The sequence below is a fragment of the Rhinopithecus roxellana genome, chromosome 14 (assembly GCF_007565055.1).
Source record: "Rhinopithecus roxellana isolate Shanxi Qingling chromosome 14, ASM756505v1, whole genome shotgun sequence".
NCBI classification, from domain to species: domain Eukaryota; kingdom Metazoa; phylum Chordata; class Mammalia; order Primates; family Cercopithecidae; genus Rhinopithecus; species Rhinopithecus roxellana.
In genome coordinates this window covers 132,309,442-132,330,238 of record NC_044562.1, presented here as the reverse complement: position 1 = coordinate 132,330,238, position 20,797 = coordinate 132,309,442, and the positions used below count along the sequence as shown (strand labels likewise).

At 44.7% G+C, this 20,797-nt stretch overlaps 1 protein-coding gene across 1 annotated transcript in view; it reads left to right on the top strand.

The window, feature by feature from the left end:
• Positions 1–12,371: 12,371 nt before the first annotated feature.
• MAP3K2 (mitogen-activated protein kinase kinase kinase 2) overlaps positions 12,372–20,797 on the top strand; it is a 98,015-nt gene continuing 89,589 nt past the window's right edge. Inside the window, exon 1 of the mRNA XM_030916897.1 lies at positions 12,372–12,892. The gene's annotated coding sequence lies outside the window, so the exon portion shown is untranslated. The remainder of the gene's footprint in view (positions 12,893–20,797) is intronic.

Sequence of the window (20,797 nt, the reverse complement as noted above, 5' to 3'; positions counted from 1 at the left end):
CCAATGGTGTCTGGCACCCTGCATTCTGAAGGGCCTGCTGGCTCTGGGGTCCACCGGGGCTGAGGCAGTCTTGGGTCTGTTGTGGGCAATGGGTGGGAACAGGTGCCATATATCTCCAGTGGCTTTCATGTGTGTCACCCTACTGGCCTCCACCATAATCTTGGGAGCAGGATGCCTTTTTCTGTCTTCCAGACACTGAGGCTGAGAAGAGCAGGCACAGGTCTCTGCCGACCCTCGTGTTCTTCACAGTGCAGCCTGGCCAGAGCGGCCTGGCCCAGCCGGCAGCTAGCATGTGAGGCCACAGGGAGGCTGCTCTCTCAAACTGAGCAGCCTTGGCAGTCTGGAGGGCCCAGGGGACAGTGGCATTGCTGCTTCTCAGGACAGACTCTGCGCAGCTGAGCTTCGGCCAGGCTAGCCTATGGTGAAGAACCAAAGTCAACCTTTGCGACTTGACTTGCAGGAAGCAGCTGGGGAAGAATCTACATTGCACTGGGTCGAGGCGTATGCTGAGCTGTGAGGATGAAGATAACTACTTCCTCACTCATTTCTGCAACGTGGACCCCCTGGATGGTGCAGAGAGGACTTAGCATCCTCCAAACAGCCCAGAGAGGGGCTCGGAGGGCTTGGATGAAGGCAGCCTGTGGTGTCAAGGATGGCAAGGTGGATCTTGGAGGCGGAGGCCCAGATGCTGGGAGGGGCAGCTGAAGTTGGCAAGACAGGGAGTGGTGCCCTGGTGCATTAGGCAATGGGGAGGGGCTCTGGGATGGGCATTTGGGAGGTACCATGGAACGGAGTGAGGGAGAGCCTGTCAGGTGGCTCTGAGGTCCTCTCTGGCTGCTCCATTTAGTGTCTTGGGGTCTGGTGACAGCCACCTGATCTTTCTCTGCTGCTTTTTCCTTATATGTGAATTGAAAATTACAGGAAAACAATAAGATAATTAAACAGGAGAAGGGGAAGAAACAGACAATTCTCTTCTTGCTGTCAAGACAAAGACACTGGAAGTAAGGAGTGGACCATCAGACTGTCAGGGGGATGCTGCAGTGGTGAAGAACATAAGTAGGCTCCCAGCAAATAGCCAACTTCTGAAAAATGGGTTATCCTTGTTAGCAATGTGGTATATATATATTTTTAATTTATCAATAAATAATAATTTTTTTTTATTTTGAGAGTCTCACTTTGGTGCCCAGACTGGAGTACAGTGGCACAATCACAGCTCACTGCAACCTCTGCCTCCCAGGCCCAAGCTTTTTTTTTTTTTTTGTAGAGACAGGGTTTTACCATGTTGCCCAGGCTGGTCTCCAACTCTATAGCTTAAGCAATCCGCCCGCCTCGGCCTCCCAAAGTGCTGGAATTACAGGCACGAGCCACTGTGCCCAGACGACACATAATAATTGTACATATTTATCAGGTACATGTGATATTTTGATACATGCATACAATGTGCAATGACCAAATCAGGGTATTTAGGATATCTACCGCTTTGAATATTTATCGTTTCTTTATGTTAGAAACTTTTCAAATTTTTTATTCTAACCATTCCAAAATATATATTATTGTTAATTATAGTCACCCTACTATGCTATCAAACACCAGAACTTATTCCTTCTATTTAATTGTATGTTTGTACCCATTAACCAACATCTCTTTCTTCCCTCCTCCTCCTCACTGCTTACCCTTCCCAGCCTCTGGTAACTATCATTTTACTCTCTACCTCTATGTGATCAAATGTTTTAGCTCCACATATGAGAACATATAATATTTTTCCTTCTGTGCCTCGAGTATTTCACGTAACATAATGATCATCCACGTTGCTACAAATAACAAGATTTCATTCTTTTCAATGGCTTCATAGTATTGCATTGTGTATATATACCACATTTTCTTTACTCATTCAACTGTTGATGAACACTTGGCTGATCCCATATCTTGGCTATTGTGAATAGTGCTGCAATAAACATGGGAATGCAGCTTCCCTTTGATATACTGATTTCCTTTATTTTGGATAAATACCCAGTAGTGAGATTATAGTAGTGAGATTGCTGGATCATATGGTAGTCCTATTTTGAGTCTTTTGAGAAATCTCCATACTGTTTTCCATAGTGGCTGTACTAATTTACATTCCTACCAACAGTGTATAAGAGTTTCCTTTTCCGGCCGGACGTGGTGGCTCACGCCTGTAATCCCAGCACTTTGGGAGGCTGAGGCGGGCGGATCACAAGGTCAGGAGATTGAGACCATCCTGGCCAACATGGTGAAACCCCGTCTCTACTAAAATTACAAAAATTAGCTGAGCGTGGGATTACAGTGTGCCTGTAATCCCAGCTACTCGGGAGGCTGAGGCAGGAGAATCGCTTGAACTAGGGAGTCAGAGGTTGCAGTGAGCCGAGATTGCACCACTGCACTCCAGCCTGGCAACACAGCGAGACTCCATCTGAAAAAAAAAAAGAAAAAGAAAAGAAGAAAAGAATTTCCTTTTCCCCACATCCTTGCCAGCATGTTATTTTTTGACTTTTAAACAAGAGACATTATAATAGGTAAGATGATATTTCACTGTATTTAAAAATTTTTTTTAAATGAACCTGTTTTGATACAGAACTCACTGTGGTTTTGATGCATTTTCCGGATGATTAGTGATATTGAGCATTTTTTTTCTATACCATTGGCCATTTATTTATATGTCTTCTTATGAGAAATGTCTATTTATTTATGTTTCTTGCCCACTTTTTAATGGGATTATTCATTTTTTTGCTATTGAATTGTTCAAGTTCCTTGTATATTCTGGATATTAGCCCCTTGTTGGATGAATAGTTTGCAAATTTTTTTCCCATTCAACAGGTTGTCTGTTCATTCTGTTGTTTTCTTTGCTGTGCAAAAGCTTTTTAGTTTTACTAAGTTCCATTTGTCTATTTTTGGTTTTGTTGCCTGATAAATCTGATGTTTTAAAAGCCTATCTTCTGCTATAATCACTTAGAATGCACTCACTCAGATAGCTCATGTGATTGAAGGACCGTTGAGTCCTTTTCTTAAATAGAAGCTCTCCCCCAACAGCGATCCAAAACATTCCTTTGCATTGTATTGTTAAAGTGAGCAAAATTAGGTAAGCTGTGACAAGTGCTAAAGGAACAAGAAAGGGACAGCCATTCAGTGGCAAGTGTGTGAGTTTCACGTCTCAGAGTTTCAGTTAGCACAGGTACTCCGGTGGGCTCTCTCACTCTACCTCAAGCACTAAGGGCAAAAACCACCCTCTTGCCATTGCATTTTCCAGCAGCCAAGAAGTTATCAAGAGCACTATGTCCGTTGCATGAACATCTTTCATTAAAAAAACTAGAATGAAGTTAAATTTTTTTTTTTTTTTTTTTTTTGAGACGGAGTCTCGCTCTGTCGCCCAGGCTGGAGTGCAGTGGCCGGTTCTCAGCTCACTGCAAGCTCCGCCTCCTGGGTTTACGCCATTCTCCTGCCTCAGCCTCCCGAGTAGCTGGGACTACATTAGCTGGGACTACAGGCGCCCGCCACCTCGCCCGGCTAGTTTTTTTTTTTTTTGTATTTTTTAGTAGAGACGGGGTTTCACCGTGTTAGCCAGGATGGTCTTGATCTCCTGACCTTGTGATCCGCCCGTCTCGGCCTCCCAAAGTGCTGGGATTACAGGCTTGAGCCACCGCGCCCGGCCTAAATTTTTAAATATACTTCCAGATACTGAAAATTATGTTTGTAAGTATAAGAGAAAATAAGTGAAACTACTTATGTTAGCTGGGTGCGGTGGCCCACGCCTGTAATCCCAACACTCTGGGAGGCTGAGGCGGGTGGATCACTTGAGGTCAGGAGTTTGAGACCAGCCTGGCCAACATGGTGAAACCCCGTCTCTACTAAAATACAAAAAAAATCAGTCGGGCGTGGTGGCATGCACCTGTAGTCCCAGCTACTCAGGAGGCTGAGGCAGGAAAATTGCTTGAACCTGGGAGGTGGAGGTTGCAGTGAGCTGAGATCACACCATTGCACTCCAGCCTGGGTGACAGAGCGAGATTCCATCTCAAACAACAACAACAACAACAACAACAACAACAACACCCACAAAAACTAGCCAGGCATGGTGGCACACACCTGTAATCCCAGCTACCTGGGAGGCTAAGGTGACAGAATCATTTGAACCTGGGAGGTGAAGTTTGCAGTGAGCTGAGATGATGCTATTGCACTCCAGGCTGGGTGACAAAGTGACACCCTGTCTCAAAAAAAAAGAAGAAAGAAACTACTTATGCCATGTTAAGTGAAAACAGTAAGATACAAAATTGCATGTATAGGACAGATCACAACTACTCATACCTAAGAACTATTTAAAAATGTATCTAAAAATAAAAAAATACCAGCACAAGAAAGATTTATGAATAGAGAAAAATTGAATAGAAAGAGAACTATAGAAGGAATGAGTTTTTTCTTTTTCTGGTGTTTTCCATATTTTCTATTATAAATATATATACCAATGGAAAATATATAACAAACATAACATTAAAGAAGTTAATGTACCAGCAACTGATGGATAAAAGAATTAGAGCTGATCAAGATCACAGAGAATTCAAGACAACTGTCTGTTAGAAATCTTGTCCACATTGCCTCTTTCCACACTTAGAAAATTTTCTGGGCATTCCACACGCAGAAATCCCAGAAATAACTTTTGTTTGGCTGTGGCAGCACTGTGAACTTTTTTTTTTTTTTTTTTTTTTTTTTTTTTTTTGAGACGGAGTCTCGCCCTGTCGCCCAGGCTGGAATGCAGTGGCCGGATCTCAGCTCACTGCAAGCTCCGCCTCCCGGGTTTACGCCATTCTCCTGCCTCAGCCTCCCAAGTAGCTGGGACTACAGGCGCCCGCCAACTTGCCCGGCTAGTTTTTTTTTTTTGTATTTTTAGTAGAGACGGGGTTTCGCCGTGTTAGCTAGGTTGGTCTCGATCTCCTGACCTCGCGATCCACCCATCTCGGCCTCCCAAAGTGCTGGGATTACAGGCTTGAGCCACCGCGCCCGGCCAGCACTGTGAACTTTTAAAACTCAGATTTACTAATGTTTTGCTTCTTGTAACAGTGAAGTGGCCCTGGGGATAATCGTCATAGATTTTCGGAAGATCATTTACATATGGGGTAGGCCCTACAATCCCCCAAGTCTTGCCTCTCCATGAGCTTCTCAGGGCCAACACGGTTGGCTGCTAGGCAACAACCATCCATCTCTCAGCTCCCTTGTAACCTAATCCGGCTTCTGCTTAGATATAGCCAGGCAGTGTGCCCAGCCCCAGGTGGACCTCAGGTGGGCTGAACCCATCATGGTGATCCTGACTTCTATATCATAGCCATGTGACGCAACTCGCAGCCAACAAAATACTGTTAGCAGTCAGCTCAGCTACCGGGGCAGTCATTTACATCTCCCATGAGAAAGTACACAGCCCTGTGGTCCAGATTAGGGAGGGGATTCTGCTCCCAGAGCCACCATTCCTGTGTATGGCCCCATGTCCTGACTCTCCAAGATGGCCTGCAAGTACTCCAGGGTGGGAGGAAGGGACAAGGAAAGACGTAAAAGCAGTAGTCTTTTAAGAAAGGGACTCTCGGCCGGGCGCGGTGGCTCAAGCCTGTAATCCCAGCACTTTGGGAGGCCGAGACGGGCGGATCACGAGGTCAGGAGATCGAGACCATCCTGGCTAACACAGTGAAACCCCGTCTCTACTAAAAATACAAAAACTAGCCAGGCGAAGTGGCGGGCGCCTGTAGTCCCAGCTACTCGGGAGGCTGAGGCAGGAGAATGGCGTGAACCCGGGAGGCGGAGCTTGCAGTGAGCTGAGATCCGGCCACTGCACTTCAGCCTGGGCGACAGAGCGAGACTCCGTCTCAAAAAAAAAAAAAAAAAAGAAAGGGACTCTCAGTGAAGGTCTCTGGATGGACACACTTCAGTTGACTTCCCTTTTGCCAGTACTTAGTCACCTGGTCACATTTAGTTGCAAGGGAGCTAGGGAATGAACTCTTTATTATAGGAGTCCTATATGCTCAGATAAAATTTGATTACAATGGGAAGAGGAGAATGAACTTGGGGGCACAGTTAGCAGACATTGCTGCAAAAACAAAATGGGTAGTCTGCTGGGAGGCTGATGGGAAATACTATCCGTAATGAAAAGAGAATCCTTTGCACACCCAACACCAGATATTGGTCTCTAACACCATTCTGCAACGAAAGAAACCAGGGTCCTTTGGAAAAATGGCTGATTTTAGACTGGGACAGGAAATATTCAAGATGATCTTGGAGCGCTGGCAGTGCTAGAAAGCAAAGAAGTGCTGAAAAGTAAAAAAACAAATGAACAAACAAACAAACAAAACACACACACAAAAAAACCATAATGAGGTGTATTGAAGGGACTCAGGAGACAAATCAAAGTGCTCCCAATGGCCAAACCCAGAATAATTAGAGCAACAAAAGAAGTAATGTTAGTATTAGATTATAACCCAGAGCATAAAATATATACCCACAAGTCTATATTAATATAAAGAAAAGATTACATAATAAGTAAACAGGGGAGAAGAGACAAATCTCACATGCAGAAGAATTTCTAGTAATTTGTGCAGATACTTTGAACTCAAGGAGGTGGAGCATAGCTCCCCACTCCTTAGGTGTGGGCTGGGCATAGTGACTTCCTTGCAAAGAGTATAGTATGGAAACAGGTGAATAGAGAGTAGCTTTACGGGGAAGAAACCTGACAAACACTATATCAGGCAGGTGATCAAGCTCAACACCAAGTCATAAATCATACTGACAGTATATACTTGCTATGGTTTGAATATGTCCACCAAAGGTCATGTCTTGGAAAGCTGATCCCCAATGCAACAGTGTTAGGAGGTGGGACCTTTAAGAGGTATTGAAGTTATGATTAAGTTACGAGGGCAGAGCCCTCATGAATGGATTAATGTCATTATCTAGGGAATGGGTACCTTATAAAAGGATGAGTTTGACTCTTCTTCCCCTTTCTCTCATCTTTTCTTTGCCCTTCCCCCCCCTCCCCCAGGATGACACAGCAAGAAGGTTCTTCCCAGACATCGGTCCCTCAATCTTGGACTTCCCAGCCTTCAGAACTGTGAGAAATAAATTTCTGTTCATTACACATTACCCAGTCTGTGGTATTTTGTTATAGTGGCACAAAATGGACTAAGACAATGGACTACCTTTGATAGGATGTGATAAAGATGGCACTTTACTTCAGTGGTCTCCTTCCCCAGAACTCATAACCTCAGTGTCATCATGAGAAAAACATTAGATGATTCACAATTGAAGACTATTATACCAAACACCTAACCAGTACTCCTCAGCACTGTTAAGGCCATCAAAAACAGGGGAACTCACAGCCAAGAGAAGCCTAAGGAGACATGATGACTAAGCGTAGTGTGGTCTCCTGGATGAGATCCTGGAACAGAAAAAGGGCATTAGGAAAAAACTGAGGACATCTAAATAAAGTATGGGACTTCAGTTAATGATAATGCATCAATATTGGTTCACTAGTTATGACAAATGTACTATACTAATACAAGTTCGCAATAAGCGGTGTATTAGTCTGTTCTCACACTGCTATGAAGAACTACCTGAGGCTGGGTAATTTATGAAGAAAAGAGTTGACTCACAGTTACACAGGCTGTACAGAAAGCAAGGCTGGGAGGCCTCAGGAAACTTAAATCATGGTGGAAAGTAAAGGGGAAGCAGGCACATCTTACCGTGGTAGAGCAGGAGAGAGAAACGTCAAAGGGGGAAGGGCTACGCACTTTTAAACAACCAGATCTTGTGAGAATTCACTTGCTATCACAAGAAGAGCAAGGGGGAAATCCACCCCATGAGGCAATCACCTCCACCAAGGCCTCTCCTCCAACACGGGGAATTACAATTTGACATGAGATTTGGGGATGATACAAAGCCAAACTACACCAATAGGAGAAAATGAACGCGGAATGTGGGTATAGGAGAAGTCTCTGTATTATCGTCTCACTTTTTCTTTAAATCTAAAACTGTTCTTATGAACAAAAAATAAAATTCTAAGGCCCCCCAACCACCTGAATAGACACTTCCTCTTGGCCAAGGGCACGCAAATGTTAACCTGAAAAGACTAGTTCAGGCTGTGATGGAAAGGGGTAGCCGGACGTGCCTCATTCTACCCTCTTCCCTTTTGGAATTCCTGATAGAACATACTCTTTAAGTCTGATATGAAACACATACAATCTATTCTTTCTGAAGCCTGCTATCTGGAGGCTTCATCCACATGATAAAACCTTGGTCTCCACAACCCCTTACCATAACCCAGACATTATCTTCTATCAATAGTAACTTTTTCAACCAATTGCCAATCAGAAAATCTTTGAATCCATCTATGACTTGGAAGCCCCCACTTCCAGTTGTCCTGACTTTCTGAACCAATGTGCACCTTACATGTATTGCTTGATGCTTTATGTCTCCCTAAAATGTATAAAACCAAGCTGTAATCTGGCTACCTTGGGCACATGTTCTCAGGATCTCCTGAGGGCTGTATCACAGGCCATGGTCACTCATACTTGGCTCAGAACAAATCTCTTCAATTACAGAGTTTGACTCTTTCGTCAACATTCTAAAACAAAAAGTTTATTTTAAAAAAGAGTGAGGGAAAGAAATAGAGGGACAGTTCCCCCTTCTTTTCTGTGTGGGAGGTCATGTTTGGAGCTGAGATGGCCATCTTTTGATTCTCAGTATGCCTGTTCACAGCCCTAACCAACCTTGGACTCCTCTACTGGATTTTCGTTATGTGATAAAATTAACCTCACAGTTTAAGCTGTTTTGGGCCAGGTGTCTTGTTCATTGCAGTTGAATGCATCCCAACGAATAGTACTCGTATCATTTTCACGGCCACAGCTGTGGTTTAGACCTTTAGACCTTCATCTCCCTTCCTAGCAGTTTGGCCTGCTCTACTATTCTTCCTTCCCAATCTCCTGGCAGCTCTCTTCCTTCTCTAGCTTCACCCCCTGCCTGCATTTCTACCAATACCCAGTGGCCAGCAACTCTTGCCATTCCTAGGCAGGGCATGTTCCCTCATAATTCCAAGCTTGGACACATAGGATTCCCTCTGCTTGGAATGCATACTTCTCCATCCTTATTTCTTCCAGCAAATAACTACCCCCATTCAAGTTTCAGTTGCCAGCCATGGCACGATATGTGGCCAGCAAGATTCTAAGATGTCCCTGCAGATCCGTGACGGCTGGTGTACATAGCCTGCATAACCTTCAGTACTGTGACTATAATGAATTATACACCTATGATCAGGTTATGTTATGTGACAATGTTGATGTTAAGAACAGATTATGTCAGTGGGCCTGATCTAATCACATGCACGCTTTCAAAGCCGGGCGCGGCGGCTCACGCCCGTAATCCCAGCACTTTGGGAGGCCGAGGTGGGCAGATCACGAGGTCAGGGGTTCGAGACCAGCCTGACCAACATGGTGAAAACCCGTCTCTACTAAAAATACCAAACTTAGCCGGCGTGGTGGTGCGTGCCTGTAATCCCAGCTACTTAGGAGGCTGAGGCAGGAGAATTGCTTGAACCCGGGAGATGGAGATTGCAGTGAGCCGAGATTGCACTGTTGCACTCCAGCCTGGGCGACAGAGTGAGACTCTATCTCAAAAAAAATAAAATAAAATAAAAACAAAAGCAGAGAGTTTTCTCTGGCTGGGAGCAAAAGAGGAAGTTACACAGAGATCTGATGTAGGAGGATGTTTGGCATGCAAGAAGGTCTCTGTCGCTGGCTTTCAGGATGGAAGGGGTTATGTGGAAGGATGGAAGGAAAGTCCGTGACTTCTAGGAACTGTAGGCAGGCTCAGGAAATGGGGATGTCAATCCTACAACCACAGGAAACTGAATTGTGCCCAAAAGAAGAATGAGCTTGGAAGATCTTTGCAAGAAGTCAGCCCAGCTGATACCTTGATTTCAGCCTTGCAATATACCCTGAGTAGAGAACTCAACCTTGCCCCTGTGCAAACTTCTGATCCATATAACTGGGAGCTAATAAACAGACACTGTTTTAAGTCACTAAGTCTGTGGCGGTTTGTTGTTATGCAGCAACAGAAAAGGAACACGCCACATCTCCTCTCTGAAGTCATCTCTCACTTCCCCAGGCACACCTGTGACATCTTCCGCTTGCTGCTGTGGCACCTGATACACATCCCTCCCATGATGCAGGTCACAGTGTGTTATCATTTTCCACTTACCTGTCTGCCTCCCTCACAGGATTCTGAGTTCCTGGGCAGTGGGGACTATATAATTTTATCACTGTAATCTCAGGTACAGAGTAGGAAGGTGAAACAATATTCATTGAATGATGGTTTCATCAAGAAAAAAATCCCGAGATCACTAATTTGTAACCATATATACTAAAATAACCAAAGATGTCAGAGATTTAACATCTAAGCAAGAGGATAAGTCACCAATACAGAAAAGAATGGCAAAAAAGAAAGAATAGCTATTATAACTATACGCACAGGATGTTTCTGAGGAACCCAGAGGTGAATGAAGTCCCTAGGGGTGGTAAATGAGGGAAGGAAGTGGAGACATGAGCAGAACTACGAGGGGAAAAAATTGATCTCTGGATTACTTAGTAAACAAACACGTTTTTATTGAACGCTTGGTTTGTGGTGACCCTGTAACTGTGGCAAACAATATCAATGTTTCAGATTTAAATACTATCCTCAGGCATTCCGAGACCCTCCTTTCTGTGGCATACAGATCTTAGAATGTTAGATTCAAGAAGGTCTTAGATTCGTGCATAAAAGTCCTCCATTTTTTTTTTTTTTTTTTTTTTTGAGACGGAGTCTCGCTCTGTCGCCCAGGCTGGAGTGCAGTGGCCGGATCTCAGCTCACTGCAAGCTCCATCTCCCGGGTTCACGCCATTCTCCTGCCTCAGCCTCCCGAGTAGCTGGGACTACAGGCGCCCGCCACCTCGTCCGGCTAGTTTTTTGTATTTTAGTAGAGACGGGGTTTCACCGTGTTAGCCAGGATGGTCTCGATCTCCTGACCTTGTGATCCGCCCGTTTCGGCCTCCCAAAGTGCTGGGATTACAGGCTTGAGCCACCGCGTCCGGCCCAAAGGTCCTCCATTTTTTAAATAAATAGAAGCAAACTGATTTTCCACGGAGCTCTGTGTTTCTGAGGTGCACATCCTTGTTCCTGTGCCTCTGACACCTCTGTTAATGAACCTGTAATAAAGATTCCTGGAGGAAACCCAGAGATGTTTTGACACTGCACAACAGTTTCTCCCTCAGTCTCTGCCGCAAAAGTGCCAGCTCCCTTGACCCTTAGAGCCCAAGTTGGGGTAGCTCTGGGTGGGTGAGTCCCATTCCCATCTCTCTCATCTCAAATGCTGCAGTGGAAATATGGTCTGGAATATGCATGAAAGGGGTGGATCCAGCATGTGCCAAGAAACCAGGTAGAAGCTAAACAGGGAAGAACGGTACAGGAAGTTGTAAGGGGTATTTAAGGAAGGGAGAAGAGAGGGGGCGGAAAGATGCTTTCTGGATCAAAGTAGGGTGAAAACCTCGGGATGCAGGTTAGGCACACCACGGAGGGCCTCATCGCTAGTCTGATTAATTTGCATTTTATCCTGTGGGCGATGAGGAGCGAAGGAAAGGGTTTTAGACTCTAGCTTTGGGGGTGGGGTGTCAACTCATGTCTCTGGGCTGAAGTTTCCACATCTGTTAAGCTGGAGAAGTAATACTTGCTGGGCCAACCAATGTACACAACCATTGTTACAACCAAGTATCGATGGTGATAAAAACTAAACAGAAAACACAAATAACACTTAGCTGGTCTCCAAGGGGGTGGTTTAAGGTTAGGTGGCAAGCCTGAAGTAATTTCTAAAGTCCTTCGGGAATAAAATTCTGAAACTTGAGCCATAAATTAAGAAGCAGATGGCTTTTCTCCTTGCAAACGACCTGCCACAGACTCAGTCCGTCGTCACTGCCTCTGCTAGCTCTGCTACCCTTGGGCCCTGTCCGCAACCCACGTGGGAGACCTTCCACGGGATCTACTCGGATGTCTGGGATCTGGCCACTACCGCAGGCTCGAGACAACCCAGGTGCGTATGCGCCGCGCACACTGAACAGCGCAGGCTGCCCGAGGCCATGGGGCGGGGCCGAGGCCGGGGCGGAGCCAGGACTGGGAATCCCCGCGCCGTCAGGCCGGTGGGGGCCGGGGCGTGTGTGTGGGCGTGGCGGGCCTCTGCGCAGGCGCCGACCCACTCCCTTGAGCCGGGCGCGCGCCCGCGACGGGTTCCGCTACCGGCGGGCGGAGGGGTGCGCGCGAACGAGCGAGCGGCCGTGACGTGCGCCGCGCTACGCCCGACGTCACGAGTCCGTGTGTAGTGGCGGCCGGGCTGCCTGCCCTCAGCGGCGGCGCCTGACTAGGGTGCCGCGGCCGTTGGGCGCAGCGTTCGGGGATTGCACGGCCCGCGGCGGCGACGAAGACTACGACCAGGAAGCTTGGCTCCCCTGTCCGCGGAGTCGCCACTCCCGCCTCTTCTCCGGTCTCTGGCGACGCGGGCCTGCGGCTTCCCCCTTTCCTGCCCGACTCCCCGCGGGCCTCGGGGTTGCAGCGGCGAGAAGCACCGAGGAGCGCCAGGAGGACCCGGCCGGCCGCGAGGATTGACGCGCCCGCCACCCCGCCCGGCCCGGGCTTCATGTGAAAGAGGGACGGGTCTGGCCCCGAGGCCCGCGCCCGACTCCTCGCGCGCCCCTCCGGCCCCTGGGGGCCCCGCGGCCGCCCCCGACCGGGGGCCGCGGTGACAGGCCGCGCTGGGGCGGAGGGGCGGGCTCGGCGGGGGCGGCCCCTCCTTGGGCCTGCGGGTCTCTACGTCCCTGCGGAGCTGCCGGTACGTGCGTGTGTGCGTGCGCGCGCGTGTGTGCGTGTGTGTGTGTGTGTGTCGGGGGCCGCGGGCTGGGCGCTGGGAGGGGGCTGGCGGCGGCCTAAGCGCCGCTCCAGGGGCGGAGATTTCGCTGGGTGATTGCCTAACTGAGGGAGGGCGGACCTTGGGCCCCCTGCATCCCGTCCTGAAGCCCCGGTCAGCGCGAAGTAGGCTGCTGGGCTGTTAGCTGTCAGACACGTACCCTGCAGAGATTTTAGAAGGGAAGGTTGCAGCTGGTCTTGCGATGAAGCAGAAATGGTCCATGCAGTGAACGAAAAAGTGCTTGTCTTTGCACTGTCACAGTGTGGTAATCTTTTGATGTAATGTTGTTTACCCCTTTTCACGGAATATTTAGGTAGCACTTACGGTGCCCTTAGTCTGCGCCCGGCAGTTGTCATGCCTATTTCTTCTCTTCCTCTTCCCAGCCCAATGAAGTGGGTATATCGCCCCATTTTACAGATGAAAACTTGAGGCCCAGAGAGATTAAGGCATTTGTCCAAGGTCATGAAGCTAGTAATACAGGAAGTCTTGGTTCGAATATGCAGATGTCTTTTTGTAAGACGGTATTTCTTGCAAAAATAAATACGTTTAGAAAATGAGACTAACTAGGCAGTTTCTTTAATGGGATAAATTCTAAACACATAGACAGACACAGTTTAGTTTTCCTTAACGTAAGATCTTCGATGTCTTTTGCCAAACCATTTTCTTGGCTTTAAAAAAAAAAATTTAAAGGATGGCTTCAGATACCTTTACTTTTTGCGTACTAGTACTGGACAGAAAAAATTACTCTCTTACAAAAAAGAAATACGTTTGGTAAAACAGCATAGATCTTGAAAAGTTACAAATTTAGTTTTGTAGTTTGACCTTGATGCCCAAAGGGAACTCACAGTTGGGTTATTTGCTTGAGATTTCCTTGTTGCAAAATTTGTTGCTGGATTATGTGGCAATTTAGTGATTTGTTCGTTGTCTTATGCAATGTTTTTTAGTTCGATGTCAAATTTTAATATCGTAGAAAGTTTGATGGTGTGATTCTTTTTTCATTTGTATGGAGTGCTACTAATCAGTGTTTATAAGCTAACTGAAAATTCTCATTTTAGCATGAGTTTTGTATTTTTTTAAACTATGGTGAGAGGAAAAAATAAGAAGCCAGAGTTCTGTACTGAAAAAAGTCGATACATTTCCTTGAGTAATTGAAGCTTTGTGCATAATTGCAAATGTTTAACAAATCTATTGATGCCCAATTATACTAGTCTGTAATTTTCCTAGTATATTATCAAGTTGAAGAAAATTTGTGATCTTGCAATCTCTGTGGAGAAAAGGTGAAATTACAAAGTGAACGTGGATGGTTTACAGATTGATTTGTTGTTTGGTTAAAATATAAACATGTTGAATCTTACTGAATTATGTTGTATCTGGTGTTATCCATGTGCCTGTTTTGAGAAACTAGCTGTTAAAGACTTACCTTAAATAATTGGATTGCATTAGAGATTGAGTCTTTTAAGCAGTGTTTTAGGTGGAGCTTTTGTTTCTCGTTTACTTTATTGGTACCAAAGGGGTAAACTAATAGGTGCTGTATTAAAATAAAGTCATGTTTGATACTCTGCATTTCTTACAGCGTTGGTTTCAGGTTGATTTTCTCTTTCCCTATAGAATTGGAGCTATTTCTCCCCACCTCTCACTTTTTATTTTCAAACAATTTCGAGCATGCAGAAAATCTGGTAGTAGTAAACCACTTGTATCATGACCCTCTAGATAAAACGTTTGTTGGTATCTTGCCATATTTGCTTTATCTATAAATATATGTACAGACATACCTTAGAGAGATTGTGGCTTTGGTTCTAGACCACTACAATAAAGCAAAATAAGTGAGTCACATAAATTTTTTAGTTTCACAGTGCATATAAAGTTATGTTTGCAATATACTGTAGTCTATTGTGTGCAATGGCATTATGTCTAAAAAATGTATATACCTTAATTAAAAAATTGTTTATTGCTAAAAATTGCTAAAGAACATTTGAGCCTTTAGAGAGTTGTAATCTTTTTGCTGGTGGACGGTCTTGCCTCCATGCTGATGGCTGCTGACTAGTAAGGGTGGTTGATAAGGGGTGGTTGTTGAAGTTTGGGATGGCTGAGGCAATTTCTTAAAATAAGACATTAGTGAAGTTTGCCGGATCGATGGACTCTTCCTTTCATGAAAGATTTCACTTTAGCATGTGATACTATTGGATAACATTTTCTCACCATAGTACATTTTTCAAAATTGGAGTCAGTCCTTTCAAACCCTTTATCAACTAATTGCTTATCAACTATCATCTAAGTTGCTTATCGTTGCTTTATCAACTAAGTTTTTGTAATATTCTGAGTCCTTTGTTGCCACTTCAATAATATTCACATCATCTTCACTAGGAGTAGATTCCGTCTCAAGAAGCCACTTTCTGTCCAGGTGTAACGCGGTCACGCTTATAATCCCAGCAGTTTGGGAGGCTGAAGCAGGAGGATTGCTTGCACCAAGGAATTCAAGAACAGCGTGGGCACCATGGCAAAATCTCATTAAAAAAAAATATAAAGGTTGGCCAGGCATGGTGATTTGGGAAACTGAAGCAGGAGGATTGCTTGAGCCGGGGAGGTCAGGGCTGCAGGTGAGCTATGACACTGCACACCAGCCTGTGCAACAGAGCAAGACCCTGTCTCAAAAAAAAAAAAAAAGAAAAAAAAAGCTGCTTCATTTCCTCATCCATAAGAAGCAACTTTTCATCCATTCAAGTTTTAGCTCCACTTCTAATTGTAGTTCTCTTGCTGTTTTCATCACATCTGCAGTTAGTTCCTCCACTGAAGTGTTGAACCCCTCAAAGTCATCCATGAGGGCTGGAATCAGCTTCTTCCACATTCCTGTTAATGTTGGTATTTTGACGTCCTCCCATAAATCATCAGTCTTCTTAATGGCATCTAGAATGATGAATCCTTTCCAGAAGGTTTTCAATTTACTTTGCTCAGATCTGTCAGAAGAATCGGATCACTGTCTATGGTAGTTATAGCCTTACAAAATGTATTTCTTTTGTTTTTCTTTTTTTAGTTTCACAGTGCATATAATGTTTACAATATACTGTAGTCGTTATGTGTGCAATGACATTGTAAAAAAGCAATGTATATACCTTAATTAAAAATTATTTGTTGCCAAGAAATGCTGAAAGAACATCTGAGCCTGGCTCAGGCTAGCCTAATTTTTTTATGTTTAGAGTTAGCATCTCACTGTATTGCTCAGGCTGGTTGCAAAGTCTTGGCCTCAGATGGCCCTCCCACCTGGGCCTCCCAAAATGTTGAGATTACAGGCATAAGCCACTGTGCCTGGCTGTATTTCTTAAATTAATGAGACTTGATGGAAGCATCCAAATTGGAAAAGTCAAAATACCCTATTCCCTGATGACATGATCTCTCTTACTTTTAGAAAAACCTAAAGATGCCACCAATAACATCTTAAATTTGACAAATAATCCAGTAAAGTGTCAATACAAAATCAATGTACAAAAATGAGGAGCCTTTCCATACACCAATAATGATCCAACTGAAAACTAAATCAAGAAAGCTATCTTCAAAAAAAGAAAAAATCCACCTAGAAACGTATTTAACCAAGGAGGTGACAGATCTCTATAAGGAGAACTACAAAGCCCTGATGTAAGAAATTGTAGATGACACAGACAAATGGAAAAACATCCCATGCTTATTGATTGGAAGAATCAGTTTTGTCAAAATGACCATACAACCGAATATGGGTTATTTGTCTCCTCCAAAACTCATGTTGAAATGCAGTCCCCAGTGTTGGAGTGGGGCCTGGTGGGAGGGGACTGGATCATGGGGGTGGGTCCCTCCTGAATGGCTTAGCACCATCCCCTTGATGATGAGCAAGTTCATGTGAGATCTGGTTGTTTAAAAATGTGTGACATCTCTCCACTCTCTCTCTTGCTCTTGCTCTTGCCAAGTGATGTCCTTGCTCCCGCTTTGCCTTACGTCATGAGGCCTCGCCAGAGGCCAAGCAGGTGCCAGCATCATGCTTCCTGTACAGCCTGCAGAACTGTGAGCCAATTAAACCTCTGTTCTTTGTAAATTAGCCAGTCTAAGGTATTTCTTTAGAGCTGTGCAAGAATAGCCTAATACACTACCCAAAGCAATCTACAGATCGAAGGCAATCAAAATACCAACATCTGTTGGGTGGAGTGGCTCATGCCTGTAATGCTAGCACTTTGGGAGGCAAAGGCAGGTGGATTACCTGAGGTCAGGAGTTCGAGACCAGCCTGGCCAACATGGTGAAACCCTGTCTGTACTAAAAATACAAAAATTAGTGGGATGTGGTGGCAGTAGTCCCAGCTACTTGGGAGGCTGAGGCAGGAGAATCGCTTGAACCCAAGAGATGGAGGCTGCAGTAAGCCAAAGTCGTGCTGCTGCACTTTATCCTGGGCAATGGAGTGAGTCTCTGTCTCAAAACAAACAAAACAAAAAAAACCAAAAAAAAATTATTCACAGAACTAGCAAAAGCAATTCTAAAATTCATGTGAAACCAAAAAGCCCGAATACCCAAAGCAATCCTAAGCAAAAGGAACAAAGCTGTAGGCATCACATTACCTGACATCAACTTATACCACAAGCCTGTAATAACCAAAACAGCATGGTACTGATACAAAAACAGCCACATCCATCGGTGGAACAGAATAGAGAACCTACAAATAAAGCCACATATTTACAGTTAACTGATCTTTGACAAAGTTGACAAGAATACAGACTGGGGAAAGGATGCCCTCCTTCAATTATGGTGCTGGGAAAATCGATCGCCACATGTAGAAGAATGAAACAGAACCCTTTTGTCTCAAAAATCAACTCCAGATGGATTCAGGACTTAATTGTAAGATGTGAAGTTATCAAACTACTAAAAGAAAGCCTAGGGAAAACTTCTGGCCATTGGTCTAGGCAAAAAATTTGTGACTAAAACCTCAAAAGCACAGGCAACAAAAACAAAACTAGACAAACGGGACTTAGTTGAACTAAAAAGCTTCTGCATAGCGAAAGAAAACAGAGTAAGTAGACGGCCTGCAGAGTGGGAGAAAATATTTGCAGACTATACATCCAATGGGAACTAATATCCAGAATTTACAAGGAACTCAGTTAAAAAAAAATGAAAAATAATCCCATTAAAACATGAGCAAAGGACACGAATAGACGTTTTTCAAAAGAAGACATACAAATGGCCAATAGGCACTTGAAAAAATGCTCAACATTATTAATCAGAGAAATGTGACTTAAAATCAGACGGAGATATCATCTTACTCCAGTTGGAATGACTACTATTAAAAAGGCAAAAAAAAAAAAAAAAAAAAAAAAACCCGAAAAACAAATGTTGGCAAGGGTGCAGAGAAAAAGGAACTATAATACGCTGGTGGTGGGAATGTAAATTAGTTTAGCCTCTGGGGAAAACAGTGTGGTGAGTTCTCAAAGAACTGAAGATAAAACTACCATTCCATCCAGCAATCCTAGTACTAGGTATCTGCTGAAAGCAGAAGAAATCATTATATCAAAAAGATACCTGCAGTTCTGTGTTTATCACAGCACTATTCACAGTAGCAAAGATACGGAATCAACCTAATTGTCTATCAGCAGATGACTGGATAAAGTAAATGTGGTATATATACACAATGGAATACTATTCAACCATGAAAAAGAATATAGTCATGTCTTTTGTAGCAACACAGATGAAACTGGAGGACATTATCTTATGTGAAACAAGTCAGACACAGGAAAATAAATACCTCGTATTCTCACTTCTAAGTGGGAGCTAAATGATGTGTATGCGTGGACATAGAGTGTGGAATGATAGATAATTGGGACTCAGAAAAGTTGTGGGGTGGGAGTGGGTGGATGATGAGAAATTACTTAATGGGTATAATGTACCTTATTTGGGTGATGGATAACCTAAAAGCCCTAACTTCACCACTACACAATCTGTGCAGATAACAAAATTATACTTGCACTCAATAAATGTATACAAATACAAATGGAAATAATTTTTCTTTTTCTTTATCTTTTTTTTTTTTTTTTGTGAGACGGAGTCTGGCTCTTTCACCCAGGCTGGAGTGCGGTGGCCGGATCTCAGCTCACTGCAAGCTCCGCCTCCCAGGTTCACGCCATTCTCCTGCCTCGGCCTCCCAAGTAGCTGGGACTACAGGCGCCCGCCTCGTCGCCCGGCTAGTTTTTTGTATTCTTTAGTAGAGACGGGTTTCACCGTATTAGCCAGGATGGTCTCGATCTCCTGACCTTGTGATCCGCCCGTCTCGGCCTCCCAAAGTGCTGGGATTACAGGCTTGAGCCACCGCGCCCGGCCTTCTTTTTTTTTTTTTTGAGACGGAGTTTCACTCTGTCACCCAGGCTGGAATGCAACTGCACAATCTCAGCTCACTGCAACCTCCGCCTCCTGGGTTCTCCTCAGCCTCCTAAGTAGCTGGAATTACAGGCATGCGCCACCACGCCCAGCTAATTTTGTATTTTTAGTAGAGTTGGGGGTTTCACCATGTTGGTCAGGCTGGTCTTGAACTCCTGACCTCAGATGATCCGCCCGCCTTGGCCTCCCAAAGTGCTGGGATTACAGGTATGAGACACTGTACCCAGCCGTATATAATTTTTTAACAGAACAGTGGGTGTGCTGGGGTGGCTGTTGGAATGTCACTGTTCCTAGGACTTTAAAATAGATGTTTGGCCGGGCGCGGTGGCTCAAGCCTGTAATCCCAGCACTTTGGGAGGCCGAGACGGGCGGATCACGAGGTCAGGAGATCGAGACCATCCTGGCAAACACGGTGAAACCCCGTCTCTACTAAAAAATACAAAAAACTAGCCGGGCGAGGTGGCGGGCTCCTGTAGTCCCAGCTACTCGGGAGGCTGAGGCAGGAGAATGGCGAGAACCTGGGAGGTGGAGCTTGCAGTGAGCTGAGATTCGGCCACTGCACTCCAGCCCGGGCGACAGAGCGAGACTACGTCTCAAAAAAAAAAAAAAAAAAAAAAATAGATGTTTGTACACAAAGACTTGAAGTGACTCCTTCATCCATGGACTGCAGTATGAATGTTGCGTTAGGAGACGTGAAAACAACATTAGTCTTGTACATAAATGCATTGTCAGTAAGCAAAAGGAATCCTTATTTCTGAGCAGTAGGTCTCAACAGTGGGCTTAAAATATTCATTAAAGCATGCTCTAAACAGATATACTGTCAGTCATCCAGGTTTTGTTTGATTTCCACAGTACAGGCAGAGTAGATTTGGCATAATTTTTAAAGACCCTAAGACTTTCAGAGTGGTAAATGAGCACTGGGTTCAGCTTAAAGTCATCTGCTGCATTACCCTTAACAAGAGAATCAGGCCATCCTTTGAAGCTTTGAAGCCAGGCATTGATTTCTCTTCTCTAGCTGTGAAAGTCCCACATGCCATCTTCCAATAGAAGGCTGTTTCATTGCCACTGAAAACCTGATGTTGAGTGTAGACATCTTCATCAGCTAGATCTTCTGGATAACTTGCTGCACCTTCCACATTAGCACTTGCTGCTTCACCATGCACTTTTATGTTATGGAGGTGGCTTTCTTAAACTTCCTGAGCTGTCCTCTGCTAGCATCCGACTTTTCTTCTGCAGTTTCCTCACTTCTGTCAGCTTTCATAGAGTTGGAGAGAGTTAAGGCTTTGCTCTAGATTGGACTTTGGTATAAGGAGATGTGGTTAGTTTGATCTATCCAGACTAGTAAAACTTTATGTGTGTCAGCTAATAAGGCTGTTTTGCTTCCCTATCATTTGACGTGCCTTCCCTACTAATCTTAATCATTTCTAGCTTTTGATTTAAAGTAGGAG